The 12,216-nt window shown below is 44.7% G+C and overlaps 1 protein-coding gene and 1 pseudogene across 1 annotated transcript in view; one reads left to right on the top strand and one right to left on the bottom strand.

Moving 5' to 3' along the window:
* Window positions 1-12,216, bottom strand: part of DNAH5 (dynein axonemal heavy chain 5) — a 5,174,212-nt gene that overhangs the window by 4,957,071 nt on the left and 204,925 nt on the right. The gene's annotated exons all lie outside the window — the stretch shown is intronic.
* On the top strand, window positions 9,351-9,469 carry LOC144829579 (5S ribosomal RNA; annotated as a pseudogene).

The raw sequence follows: 12,216 nt of genomic DNA, 5'->3' as shown, positions 1-12,216 counted from the left end.
TAGAGAGAAACAAACGTTAGTTTTCATCTACCTATCTATCCTAGTGACCCTTATTATAGATTATATAGATTTTAGGTACACTTACTTCACTAACTGTAGAGTTGCCTATTAAATTGGGGTTCTGTATTTTCTATTGTTGACCTTCTTCCTAATTGTCTCTTCTAGGAAGAACTTGCTTTATCTCCTTCTTTTATCTTCTGGATTTTCAGGCTAAGGAGTATAGTTCAAGTAAGTATTCCTGCTTATTAGCGAACTGAATTGCATATAAATCTCTCTAGGAATAACCACTTCTGTTTTCCACTTCTTTCTTTATAGATTTCCTGTTCTTGTTTGGACCTCTCTTGTCAGGTAAATACCATATACTCATATAGTGTTCATTATTCGTTTTCTTGTACTCTCCTGGTTACGTAACAAATATTTAACCTTGTCTTTGCAGTCTTTTGAAATCAACTCATGCTGCTATGTTACAGACTTCTCACATATCCCTTGACAATGTTCAGTTTTTTACTTATCTCAATTGCCGCTATAAATCTCTGCTCTCGGAACTCTAAGCCATTGACCTCCTCACTCGTACCACGGTGACACAGCGCTTCAGACTCTTCTGCTGCTTCCCAGCGTTTCGCCGTAACTCGTCTCGAAGACTGAAAACTCACTGCAGACTTTGGAAAAAACACTCTAATGACTCTCCGGTACTTTTATCTCAAGAATTGGGGCACTACGATAGGGGAATTGGGAACTTAGTCGGACTGCATAGATTCTTCGACTTTACTTCTCAAGAAACTCGGTGAAGTGCGTCGATGAAGAGGCGCTCGCGCCGCTCATCCACTTCTCTGCCGCTGCGGTCTTGCAGACTAGACCGCTAACCTCTGGTTCCCTCTGAGCGGCCATATCGGGTGCCATCTTGTGTCGTCTGGAACGGACCAGTTCGGCCCAAGTAGTTCGAATCGAGAATTCCTGCTCACTGGTTGAACAGTACAGTCCACAAATTTGTGCTCCGAGCTTAGGGGTTCTGACAGTACCCCCCAACAAGGCAGCTCCTTTCCTTCTTGGCTTTGAGGGGTACCGTTGATGGAAGGATTGAATCAACCTAGGAGCATGTATGTCCTTTTCTAGCTCCCATGATCGCTCCTCAGGACCATACCCTTTCCAGTCGATTAAATAATACAGTTTCCCCTTGGACCTCTTGGAGTCTAGAATTTCTTTTACCTCGAACTCAACTCCTGTCTCTAACTCAATTGGTCTCGGAGGGGTCTTCAACCTAAGATCCTTAGAGGCCTTTTTCAGTAGGGATATGTGAAAAACTGGATGAACCTTTAGCTTAGATGGCAATTCAATTCGGTAGGTGACCTGATTGATTTTTTCCTTCACCTTATAGGGGCCAATGAATCTAGGCTGAAACTTCCGATTCCCCTTTAGTCTCAAATTTTTTGTACTTAACCAGACTGAGTCCCCTATATTCAAAATTGGTCCTTCCCTCCTTCTTCTATCCGCATAGATCTTATATTTCTCTTTGGCTCTTGTAAGATTGTCTACTGCCCTTAACTGAGATTGGTGCAAATGTGCTACAGCTTCCCTAACTGCTGGCACTGAGATATCAGTTTGTCTAATCGTTGCATGTGGGTGCCTGCCATAATTTAGAAAAAAGGGGGAATAACCTGTCAAGCAGTTTTTTGCATTATTGTGGGCAAATTCTGCCGTCCACAAATAATCTGACCAATCTCCTTCCTCTTTTAAAAGGTATAATCGCAGATACTGTTCTAATTCTTGATTGACCCTCTCGGTCTGCCCATCAGTCTCTGGGTGATAACTAGTGGAGAATCTAATCTCAGTTCCCAAACCTTCCATAAAGGCTCTCCAGAAGTGAGACACAAACTGAGGGCCCCTGTCCGAAATCACTACCTTGGGTATTCCATGCATCTTCACAATCTGTGAGCTGAAATGGGCGGCTAGCTGTTTGGCAGAAGGTAACCCCTTTAGAGCAGTGAAATGGGCCATCTTGGAAAAGGCATCTACCACCACTAAGATTGTGTCAAACCCTTGACTCTTGGGTAAGTCAGTAATCAGATCTAACGTGACGGTGTGCCATGGATAAGGAGGGGTGGGTAAAGGCTGTAATAGACCCTTTGGGGCCTGCCATTCAGACTTTCCCTGAGCGCAGATCTCACAGGACTTAACATATCTCTCAATGTCTGAAGCCATCCTGGGCCACCAATAGTGTCTCTTTACCAACTCTTCGGTTTTAGCTTCTCCTTTGTGACCAGCCAATTTATCATCGTGACATTCTCGTATAATTTGTTGTTGCAACTCGGTTGTGGGGATGTACAAGGCCTTTCGATAGTAGGGTAGTTGTCGGATAACTTCTCTTTCTGGATCCTCCTCTGCCCAATTCCGTATAGCCTCTGGGCTCATGACCTTCGCGACATCTTCTTCAAGACCGATAGAGGTGATCGTTCCTAGGATCTTTGCTCTCTGAATGATTGGTTGATTCTCTGTAGGGGTTCTCTGTGTCTCTGTACCAATTCTAGACAAGGCGTCTGCTTTTCCATTCTGAGCTCCAGGACGATATGTGATCACGAAATCGTAGTCAGCAAAATACAAGGACCACCTCAACTGTCTTGGGGTGAGGGTTCTGGCAGACTTTAAAAACTTTAGATTACGATGATCTGTGAACACTGTCACTTGGTGCTGAGCCCCCATCAAGTAATGCCTCCACTCTTTGAAGGCATCTTTAATGGCCAGTAACTCCTTCTCCGTGATGGTGTAGTTGATTTCAGCCGAAGTTAATTTCCTAGAGCGGTAAGCAACTGGGTGTAACTGCCCTGTGGTTTTATGTCGTTGAGACAATACTCCACCCACTGCTTGATCTGACGCATCTGTCTCCACGTAGAAAGGTTCAGCTGGATCAGCGTGCAACAGGACTGGAGCTGTGCTGAAATCCGTCTTTAATGATTGAAAGGCTTCCTCAGCCTCCTGGTTCCCATTCGAATTTGATTCCTTTTCTTAGTAATTTGGTAAGCGGAAGAATTTTCCTAGAGAATTCTCCAATAAATCTTCGGTAAAAATTAGCAAATCCAATTAAACTTTGGACTTCTTTGACACTCGCAGGAGACTCCCAATTCTTCACTGCTTCCACCTTCTTCTGGCCCATCAATATTCCAGAAGGAGAAAGGACAAACCCTAAGAACTCAACTTGTGACACATCAAAGGCGCATTTTTCCAGTTTCACGAATAACTTATGTTCTTGTAATCTCCTCAAAACTCCTTTCACTTGCTCATGGTGTTTTGACACATCAGATGAGTAAATCAAGATGTCATCGATGTACACAATTGCACATTGGTCTATGAATTCTTTCAAGATGTCAATGATGAAATGCTGGAAGGCAGCCGGGGCATTGCACAATCCATAGGGCATCACTTGGTATTCAAAAAGCCCAAATCTTGTCCGGAATGCCGTTTTCCACTCATCTCCTTCGCGCATTCGGACTAAGTGATAGGCGCCCCTCAGGTCTAATTTCGTGTAAATTCGGGCTCCTTTAACTTGATCTAAAAGTACGGAAATCAATGGCGAAGGATAGCGATTTTTCTTGGTAATTTTATTGATGGCCCTGTAATCGATACACATCCTTAGGTCTCCCTCCTTCTTCGGAACGAAAAATAAGGGAGACGAAACTGGCGACTGGGAAGGTCGGATAAATCCATTTGCTAAGTACTTATCCAAATACTCCTTCAGATGATGGTTTTCCTTTTCCGTTAGCGCGTAGACACGACTGCAGGGCAAGTTGGAACCCGGTTACAGGTCTATCTTGCAGTCGTAGACTCGATGTGGTGGTAACTGCTCTGCCTCCGCTTCACTAAACACATGTTGGAAATCTCTATATACTTCTGGAACCTCTGTAGTATTTATTACACACATGGAATATCCGATGGAACAGAGAGATAGGGCAGGATTTCCTTCAAAAGGTTTTTCCTCGGCACCAAAACAATTTTCATGGCAATACTTCGAGTTCATCTCAATTGTCCTTGAACTCCAGTCGATTGTTGGGTTGTGTTCAGTAAGCCACGGAAGACCAAGAATCAATTGAAATTGTGGCGCATCTATTAAATTAAACTGGATTCTTTCCCGATGCCCGTCACCTGAAATCAACTGAATTATCTCTGTGTGACTCACAATTGGTCCTGATGAAAGATTGGTTCCGTCCACGGCTCGCACAGGCTCACTCCTATCCTTCTTAATGGCTTGAATGCCCACCTTGGCTGCAAATCTCAAGTCGCAAACATTTCCTGTGGCTCCGGAATCAATCATCACCGACACTTCTGATAAAATGGTTTCTCGGAATCTTACTTCCATGGACTGATTCAAATGTGGGGCTGCTGATTGTAGTGTATTTGCCACCCGATGTTCTTGTGGAGTTTTCTCTTTATTTGCATCCACCTGTTCAACTCCTCCCACAGGTGGTGCCGCTAGTTTTCCTTCGGCTTGTAAAAGCTCTTGGGCTTTTTTGGACAATTTCTAACGAAATGCCCCCCAGATCCACAGTACATACACAAATTTCCTACTCTCCTCTTGTCCTTCTCCTCTTTAGTTAAGGGGCCTCTGATTGTTCCAATCTGCATTGGTTCCGCACCTTGTTGGTTCTCGGTGCTTCTGGTGCTATCTGATCGAGCTCTGTCAAATCTTGGGGTAATTGTTCTGAAATCTTTCTTCTTTTCTCCTCTCCTTTCTCCTTGACGAAAATCAATCTCCAAGACTAAATCTATTAGTGCCGAAACCTCAGTGGGACGATTTGGAATTTGTGCCAGTGTATCTTTTAATTCATCTTTCAACCCTCGATAAAACACCGCGGCTCTCTTGCTCTCAGGCCAGTCCGTCTCGACCACCAACTTGTTGAATTGAGCCAGGTACGCAATCAGGTCTCGGTTTCCCTGTCGCAAGTCGAGTAGTTTGTTATCCACTACCTGGGATATCCGTCGTCTGTCAAATATCCGAAGGAATTCTTTCTTGAATTCTTCAAAGTTTCTAAGTAGAGGGTCTTCCCGGGAGACTAGAGGCATTGACCACGAAGCTGCATCTCCACTCAGATATGAGAGTATGAAAGCTACCTTAGACTGCGCATCAGGGAATATTGAAGGGCGACACATAAAGTGCAAAGAGCACTGTGACAGAAATATTTGTGCCTTCTGGGGATCCCCATTAAATCTTTCGGGAGCCGCCAATGGAATGACTGGGGATAGGGAATGAATCACTTGGGTGGTTGACCTATTAGTGGCTTCTAATACTGGGTTCATGGCTTCCCTCTCCAAACTACTGGGGGATCTAAGCCTTTGTGCTAATTCCGCAGTTTCTCTCCTGGCACTGACTACTTCTTGCCTAAGATTCCGATTTTCCTCCCTCACCTCCTAGCTCTTTCTGTATGGCATCCAGGATTGTTCCTAGAGATTGTATATCTATTCCTTCCGCCATCTCTGTTCAGGTGCGAAGGCAACGTGGGCACTTCACTCTGTCAGAACTTGCTTGCTCAATTCGGCTTCCAAAATCTTGCACGGGAGCAGAGATGCTTAACTCCCAAATCCCACCTGGCAATGCCAATGGGTCTTGTTCAGAACCCCCTGACCATTACCTTGAGGGAAGGGGGAAATTGGATAAAATAACAAACAGAGAAGAGACTGGTCCGGAATGGTTCCTTAGTCAGCTATCTGCAGATATCGTCTAGCCTCAATGGAACCTGTAAATTAATACAACATTAATACCACACTATCTACACTTCCTATCTACTTGGTAATTCCTCTACTAGAATATCTCACCCTTATATTTCCGGTACCTCGCTTCTCTTCTAATAATATTGTAATTCTGTCTTCCTCAACAGCTAGTTGTCACTATAGAAAGAAACAAACGTTAGTTTTCATCTACCTATCTATCCTAGTGACCCTTATTATAGATTATATAGATTGTAGGTACACTTACTTCACTATCTGTAGAGTTGCCTATTAAATTGGGGTTCTGTATTTTCTATTGTTGACCTTCTTCCTAATTGTCTCTTCTAGGAAGAACTTGCTTTATCTCCTTCTTTTATCTTCTGGATTTTCAGGCTAAGGAGTATAGTTCAAGTAAGTATTCCTGCTTATTAGCGAACTGAATTGCATATAAATCTCTCTAGGAATAACCACTTCTGTTTTCCACTTCTTTCTTTATAGATTTCCTGTTCTTGTTTGGACCTCTCTTGTCAGGTAAATACCATATACTCATATAGTGTTCATTATTCGTTTTCTTGTACTCTCCTGGTTACGTAACAAATATTTAACCTTGTCTTTGCAGTCTTTTGAAATCAACTCGTGCTGCTATGTTACAGACTTCTCACATATCCCTTGACAATGTTCAGTTTTTTACTTATCTCAATTGCCGCTATAAATCTCTGCTCTCGGAACTCTAAGCCGTTGACCTCCTCACTCGTACCACGGTGACGCAGCGCTTCAGACTCTTCTGCTGCTTTCCAGCGTTTCGCCGTAACTCGTCTCGAAGACTGAAAACTCACTGCAGACTTTGGAAAAAACACTCTAATGACTCTCCGGTATTTTTATCTCAAGAATTGGGGCACTACGATAGGGGAATTGGGAACTTAGTCGGACTGCATAGATTCTTCGACTTTACTTCTCAAGAAACTCGGTGAAGTGCGTCGATGAAGAGGCGCTCGCGCCGCTCACCCACTTCTCTGCCGCTGCGGTCTTGTAGACTAGACCGCTAACCTCTGGTTCCCTCTGAGCGGCCATATCGGGTGCCATCTTGTGTCGTCTGGAACGGACCAGTTCGGCCCAAGTAGTTGGAATCGAGAATTCCTGCTCACTGGTTGAACAGTACAGTCCACAAATTCGTGCTCCGAGCTTAGGGGTTCTGACACGCGGCATGGCGCTGGTTTTAAGGTGAGCCATGGGCTGTGGGTACCGTGTTCTCCCAGCACGGGTGTTGTGCACATGCAGGGGGGACACAGGGTGGACCTGGTGTGTTTCGGAACAGAGTTTGCCTGCCCTGTTGCGCACCAGGTGGGGGACCGGCAAGCCGCGTTTCTATTTGGATGGCGGCCTGCTGCTGTTTCATGGCGCCGGCCCTGATTGTCAATTTGGTTGCAGTGTGTGACATTTATGTGTATTGTTTATGCGTTGAATTTTGAGACTCAACTGGCTGTGGCTCCGCTCCTCTTGACTGCAGCCCCCTTTCCTCTGCCACACTCTGGCGCGCAGTGTATGGGTATGGGCAGTGTATGGGTTCCCGGAGTGGGTTTGGACATGGCATCCGGCTGGCGATGCATGCCGGATGGTGCAGTGCGGGAGACATTGATCTACTGATGCTGCTTGCTGAGAGCGTGGTGGGAGGATGGAAGGGTGTGTTTTGGTGGAGGGAAGGTCCGCCTCCAAGGGTTTCTTCTGTTGAATCGGGTCATTGGTACAGTGGGCTCATGGATCTATGTTGAAACCCAGCGCAGACTGAGACACTTTGCTGTTTGCGTACTGATGCAGTCGGTGTATCGGGCTTTGCCCACACATGCACTTTGCTTTTGTGTCATGCCCACTTGCGGTTTTCTCCTCATGTGGCTGCTGTTCCTGTTGTGAGGCGCTCCGACACCTTCGGGTTGAATCTGCGCTATATAAAAGCACATGTGATGAGCAGGCCCGGACTGGCCGTAGCGGGCACCGGGCAATCCCCTGGTGCGCCGCACGGGTGGGGGCCGGTTTTGGGCCTCCGGGGGCCGTTTTTGTTACAGGGCCGTTTTCGGCCCTGTAACAAAATCGGCCGAAAACCCGCCCTGGCTAAGAGCTCGGCAGTACCTCCGACCCCCCGTGGGAGGGGGGGAGGTGGCCGAGCACTTTGCCATGGCCGGTTTTGGTTCTCAGTCTGGCCCTGGAGATGAGGGTGCAGTGGACGAGAGTCTGGGATGTGATCCTGTTCGGCATACAGGAGATTGAATCTGGCTGCCAGTAAGTGAACGCGCCTTTGGAGTGACCTGTACTCACTAAGTCCAACCAGGGTGTTGTAAGCCAATGGTTAACAAACAAAGATCAGTGTAGACGTTTGTGGATGTTCACCGCTGTTTACAAGGTCAATCACACTGCTCAGAAATATACAGTTTTCCTTATTGTTGTACATTGCATAAATGCTGATTCTGTTAACCTGTATATGGAATTTATTAACCAACTTTAGGCGTATGTGCTTGTCGATCAAAATACTGCGCTGTCCTTAGAGATTCTTCAGTATAGCCCATGTAGTAGGCAAATAAAATCTGATTTTCAGCATGCTAGCTCAGCAGGTTATTCTATTATCAGAGCGAGCGGGAGCCAGCCAGTCAAGCTGAAACAGATGTGATTAATTCGACAGGACGGCCTCTTTTTAGCAAGACTATTGGTATACCACTGCACCCGCGTGACTTTGTTTACAAAGATTCCTTGCTAATTTCCCTGGATGCATCTAATGTAGATCGCCACACGAAATTATACCTTTCAGAAAACACAAAAAAGAAGGGACCATTTTCCTGCTGGCAGATTACACTGGTTTGCTCTGCAGAATGACCACAGTGATAGCGATGATGTATGGCTGGCAGGAAGACAGCTTGATTTCTGCACCGAGGTGGCAACCCTGCGCTGACAGCAGCAGAAAAAGTTTCAGCAGAAATAGTAAACGTGAAATTAACGTCAGAGGAATTGGTCATTGTGAAAGATGCGTGAGGAATGGAAGACGCGGATTACAAAAATGACTTTTAATTAAGCATATTTTGTTTTCTCCCCCCCCCCTGGATTAGGGTGCGTCCAGGGCCGCACAGTAGGCAGGGAGCAATGTCTTCTCAGAGTCACTGACTGGAATTCAATACAAAAGCCACCCAACATTGTCATACATTCCTGTCACAAGCAGTGGTTGGAAAGGTGATGCATCACCCATTTGCAATATTGAATTTGTGTCTTTGCCAGGCAGGAAAACAAAGTCAGAGTTTAGGGCAGCTTCCCCACGTGCAAGTGCTCAATAGCTATATAAATCTTCATAAAAGCAGCTCCAAGCTCACTGCCCGCGGGCGTTTTATTTAGCAGCAGCTCCTATTGTTGAAAGAACACATTTATGGGCTGTCACGTAGCATGGAAGAGGCCAGAGTCCATTGCTGCTTATTTTGTAGTGGCATGTCCAGTGTTTGGCAAAACTTGACTAGTGATGCTAATTAATAGCACTGTCTTTTCTGATTAGCATACATATTAATTAGGGATGGGCGTGATTTCATGTAGAGTAATCACGTACAATTACCTACAAATTCCACGAGATTACGTGTAATTACAAGCGAAAGGTAATTCTGCATTTACTACTATTTTCTTGGCACAGCAAAGGCCATACCACCCTGAATGCGCCCAATCTCGTCCGATCTCGGAAGCTAAGCAGGGTCGGGCCGAGTTAGTACTTGGATGGGAGACCGCCTGGGAATACCAGGTGCTGTAGGTGCCCCCTTGCGTCCAAAATCGACGCAGGGATTCATTTTGTGCTAAGAAATGGTGCTAAATGCAAAGAACAAAAGCAGCTCCTTACACTCGCTAATTGTGCACTTCGGATAGGAAATTCCCTAAATTTACTCCTGCTTTTAGCATTAGTTTATAACCATAAGGAGCACCCTTGCGTCCATAATGGACAGAAGGATGCATATCACACTAAGCAAATAGTGCTAATACAATAGAAAAGAAACACGAGCAGCTGCTCACGACTACTAAATGTGCTCTTGCTGGAGGATTTATTCCCCCCCAAATTAATATTAATTATGCGTGCCTGAGTAAGAGTGTTATTCATGGCAAGTGCCCATCAAAGAATAACACAGAATTGCTGCCAGACCTTAAATTGATTAGGCTGTACACATTTTGTTCAGTTTGTTTAATGGTGGTCAGTACTATTTTACATTAGACTGAACATCATATGGCCGGATCTTAAGTGAAGTGACATTTGATACAAAATAACAATAGACTGGGGTGTGGCCGGTGTAATTATCAGTGGCTGAGATTAATTCAAGTCCAGCTCAGTACACAAACATAAGTTGCCCACTCGGTTCTCCTTTTTGTTAGCCTCATTTGCACATTTTTAGGTCGAGTTATTTATAGCTTGGAACCTATTATTACTGAACCAAAATCTCTGAAACCTGCCGGATTTCGTGCAATGCATGTTGTGCGGTCAACCATGAAGCCAGGCGTGCTCCTGGCCTCGCACACCACCATTAAAGGTTTCTGCTCCCTCTCACTCACACCCCATCCCCATATGCTCCTTTCCTCCCTCCCACTCGCTGGCTCCCCCGCCCCTCCCCCCCCCCCAAACTAGGCTCTTGAAGCCTGACGCTTCACCAGCGCTTTGGCAGCCTGCAGCCACTGACAACAGTAAACAATAGAGAAACAAAATGCGTACATACACACACACACACCAATCTCACAAACCATCCGTGCATCCACATATACTACACACGCACACACTATATGCACACTACTTCACATAAACAGCAACGCGCGTAATCACTCGGGTTTTTTTTGTTTTTATTTTCATTTCGTGTCCGATTTTTTTATTTGCGCCCGCCAATGCTTGTTTAACTATGTTATCTGGCAAGCACGATCGTAAACTCGTGGGAGGTTCTAGCCGCTGTTGAAACAAAAAGTGTGTTCTTCTTAAGCTGGCGCCATGCCACGTTAATTCATTTCCTGCTTTATTATTTAGCAACAGTGTCTCACGAAGGGACTTCAGTGGCCGCCTCACTGGCACCATGTTTGCTTTTAAACTCTCAGGCATTCTTAAATGCTCAACAGCTACCTCACTTTTCAACATTTATTGCGTGCTATTTCGTGAACATATTCACCTTCCTTCTGGCAAAAACACACACCCACATTTATCTTTCAGAGAAAAGCCACATTACGACAAGCGTCTCAGCTTTTATGCTTCATACGTGCAATAGGTTACATTTCACTAAACTAACTACCATGCACATTTGCCAACTTTACAAGCACTATAATTATTCTACAATTATAATTTCTATTAATTTACAAAATATATGCTGCTACAGTTTGTCTTTCAAATGTTTCGTATTAAACTATTAATTTCCCGAACATTACAGTTACTCCCTTGTTTTAAATGTAGTGATCATAGGTGAATCTTTAGATGATTATTACTAGAAGGGCATGGGACCCTGTATTCTGACATTAACCCACGGAAGGCTGTCACGAACGGTTATGTGCATGCACCCAGTTTAGGACATTTTTGTTGAGACTTTCAAAGATTTAAGCAATTCGCTGTTACATTGTGCCGAGATTGCTTTAGCTAGTCGTGCTATTTTTCAAAGTACAACGACCGTTGCCAAATGACATCGGTGTAAAAAAAATAATCCCTATTTAAGCAGTTCCTTTCGTTTGAGCAGTGTAATAAACATCTCTTTCATCTTATTAAGCTTTAGAGCGATCTGCCTATCTGTTCGGATGGCGTGAACGCGCATCACTCTTCAAAGAGCAGGCGTTGTGCCGGTTACTGTTGTTTTACGCGGGGCCTATTGCTGTAAATGTTCCCTAAAACTGTTTATCTTTAACTGACGCACAGAAGGCGCTTCGCATCCAGTGACTGTTTAAGAGGACAGGAAAAGCCAGTAGGGTGGTCAGCTAGTGCGACCCTAGTCCTGTTCGTTTTTTGACTGAACACGTTCTGTAATGGGAACAAATGATGTCAAAACAACCTTTATATTGTGTTTGACCTAAAATGTAAAGGAGCTTAACATAGCATTTCGGAGGAACAGAAAACTCGATTGCTTCTAGGCTCACATGTATTAGATTTTGAGTACCGCTCTCGTTGATTTCCTGGTAAATTCTAAATGGCACAATACATCATTGGAGTCCCACATTGGAAGTGTGTGCTGAATTTTAGCATGCAAACCTGTACATCTAGCTGTCACCCAACCACAAAACTGATTATCTCTTTAGCCAACACATTGGGTTCAGAGCCCCGATATTATAGTGGTCTTTAATGGAAATCTGAACGTAAGTTATGTTGGCGTTTGGGACTGTCTATCAAGTTACCGTAGCATATCTTTACATCTGAGTGCCCTTTTCGTATGATAATGTTATTTCCAGCTATTGGTTGCTTACTAGAGGTTGGAGTGTCTAGTTTTGTGATTATTAGTCACTGCACCCTACCTCACTCGTGGATGAACAGCATATTATTCCATCTCAGCTCCT

This window comes from Lissotriton helveticus, chromosome 4_1 (genome assembly GCF_964261635.1).
Source record: "Lissotriton helveticus chromosome 4_1, aLisHel1.1, whole genome shotgun sequence".
In the NCBI taxonomy this organism is placed as follows: Eukaryota; Metazoa; Chordata; class Amphibia; order Caudata; family Salamandridae; genus Lissotriton; species Lissotriton helveticus.
Note: the sequence above shows the minus strand (reverse complement) of the source record. Positions and strands in the feature narration are given on the sequence as shown.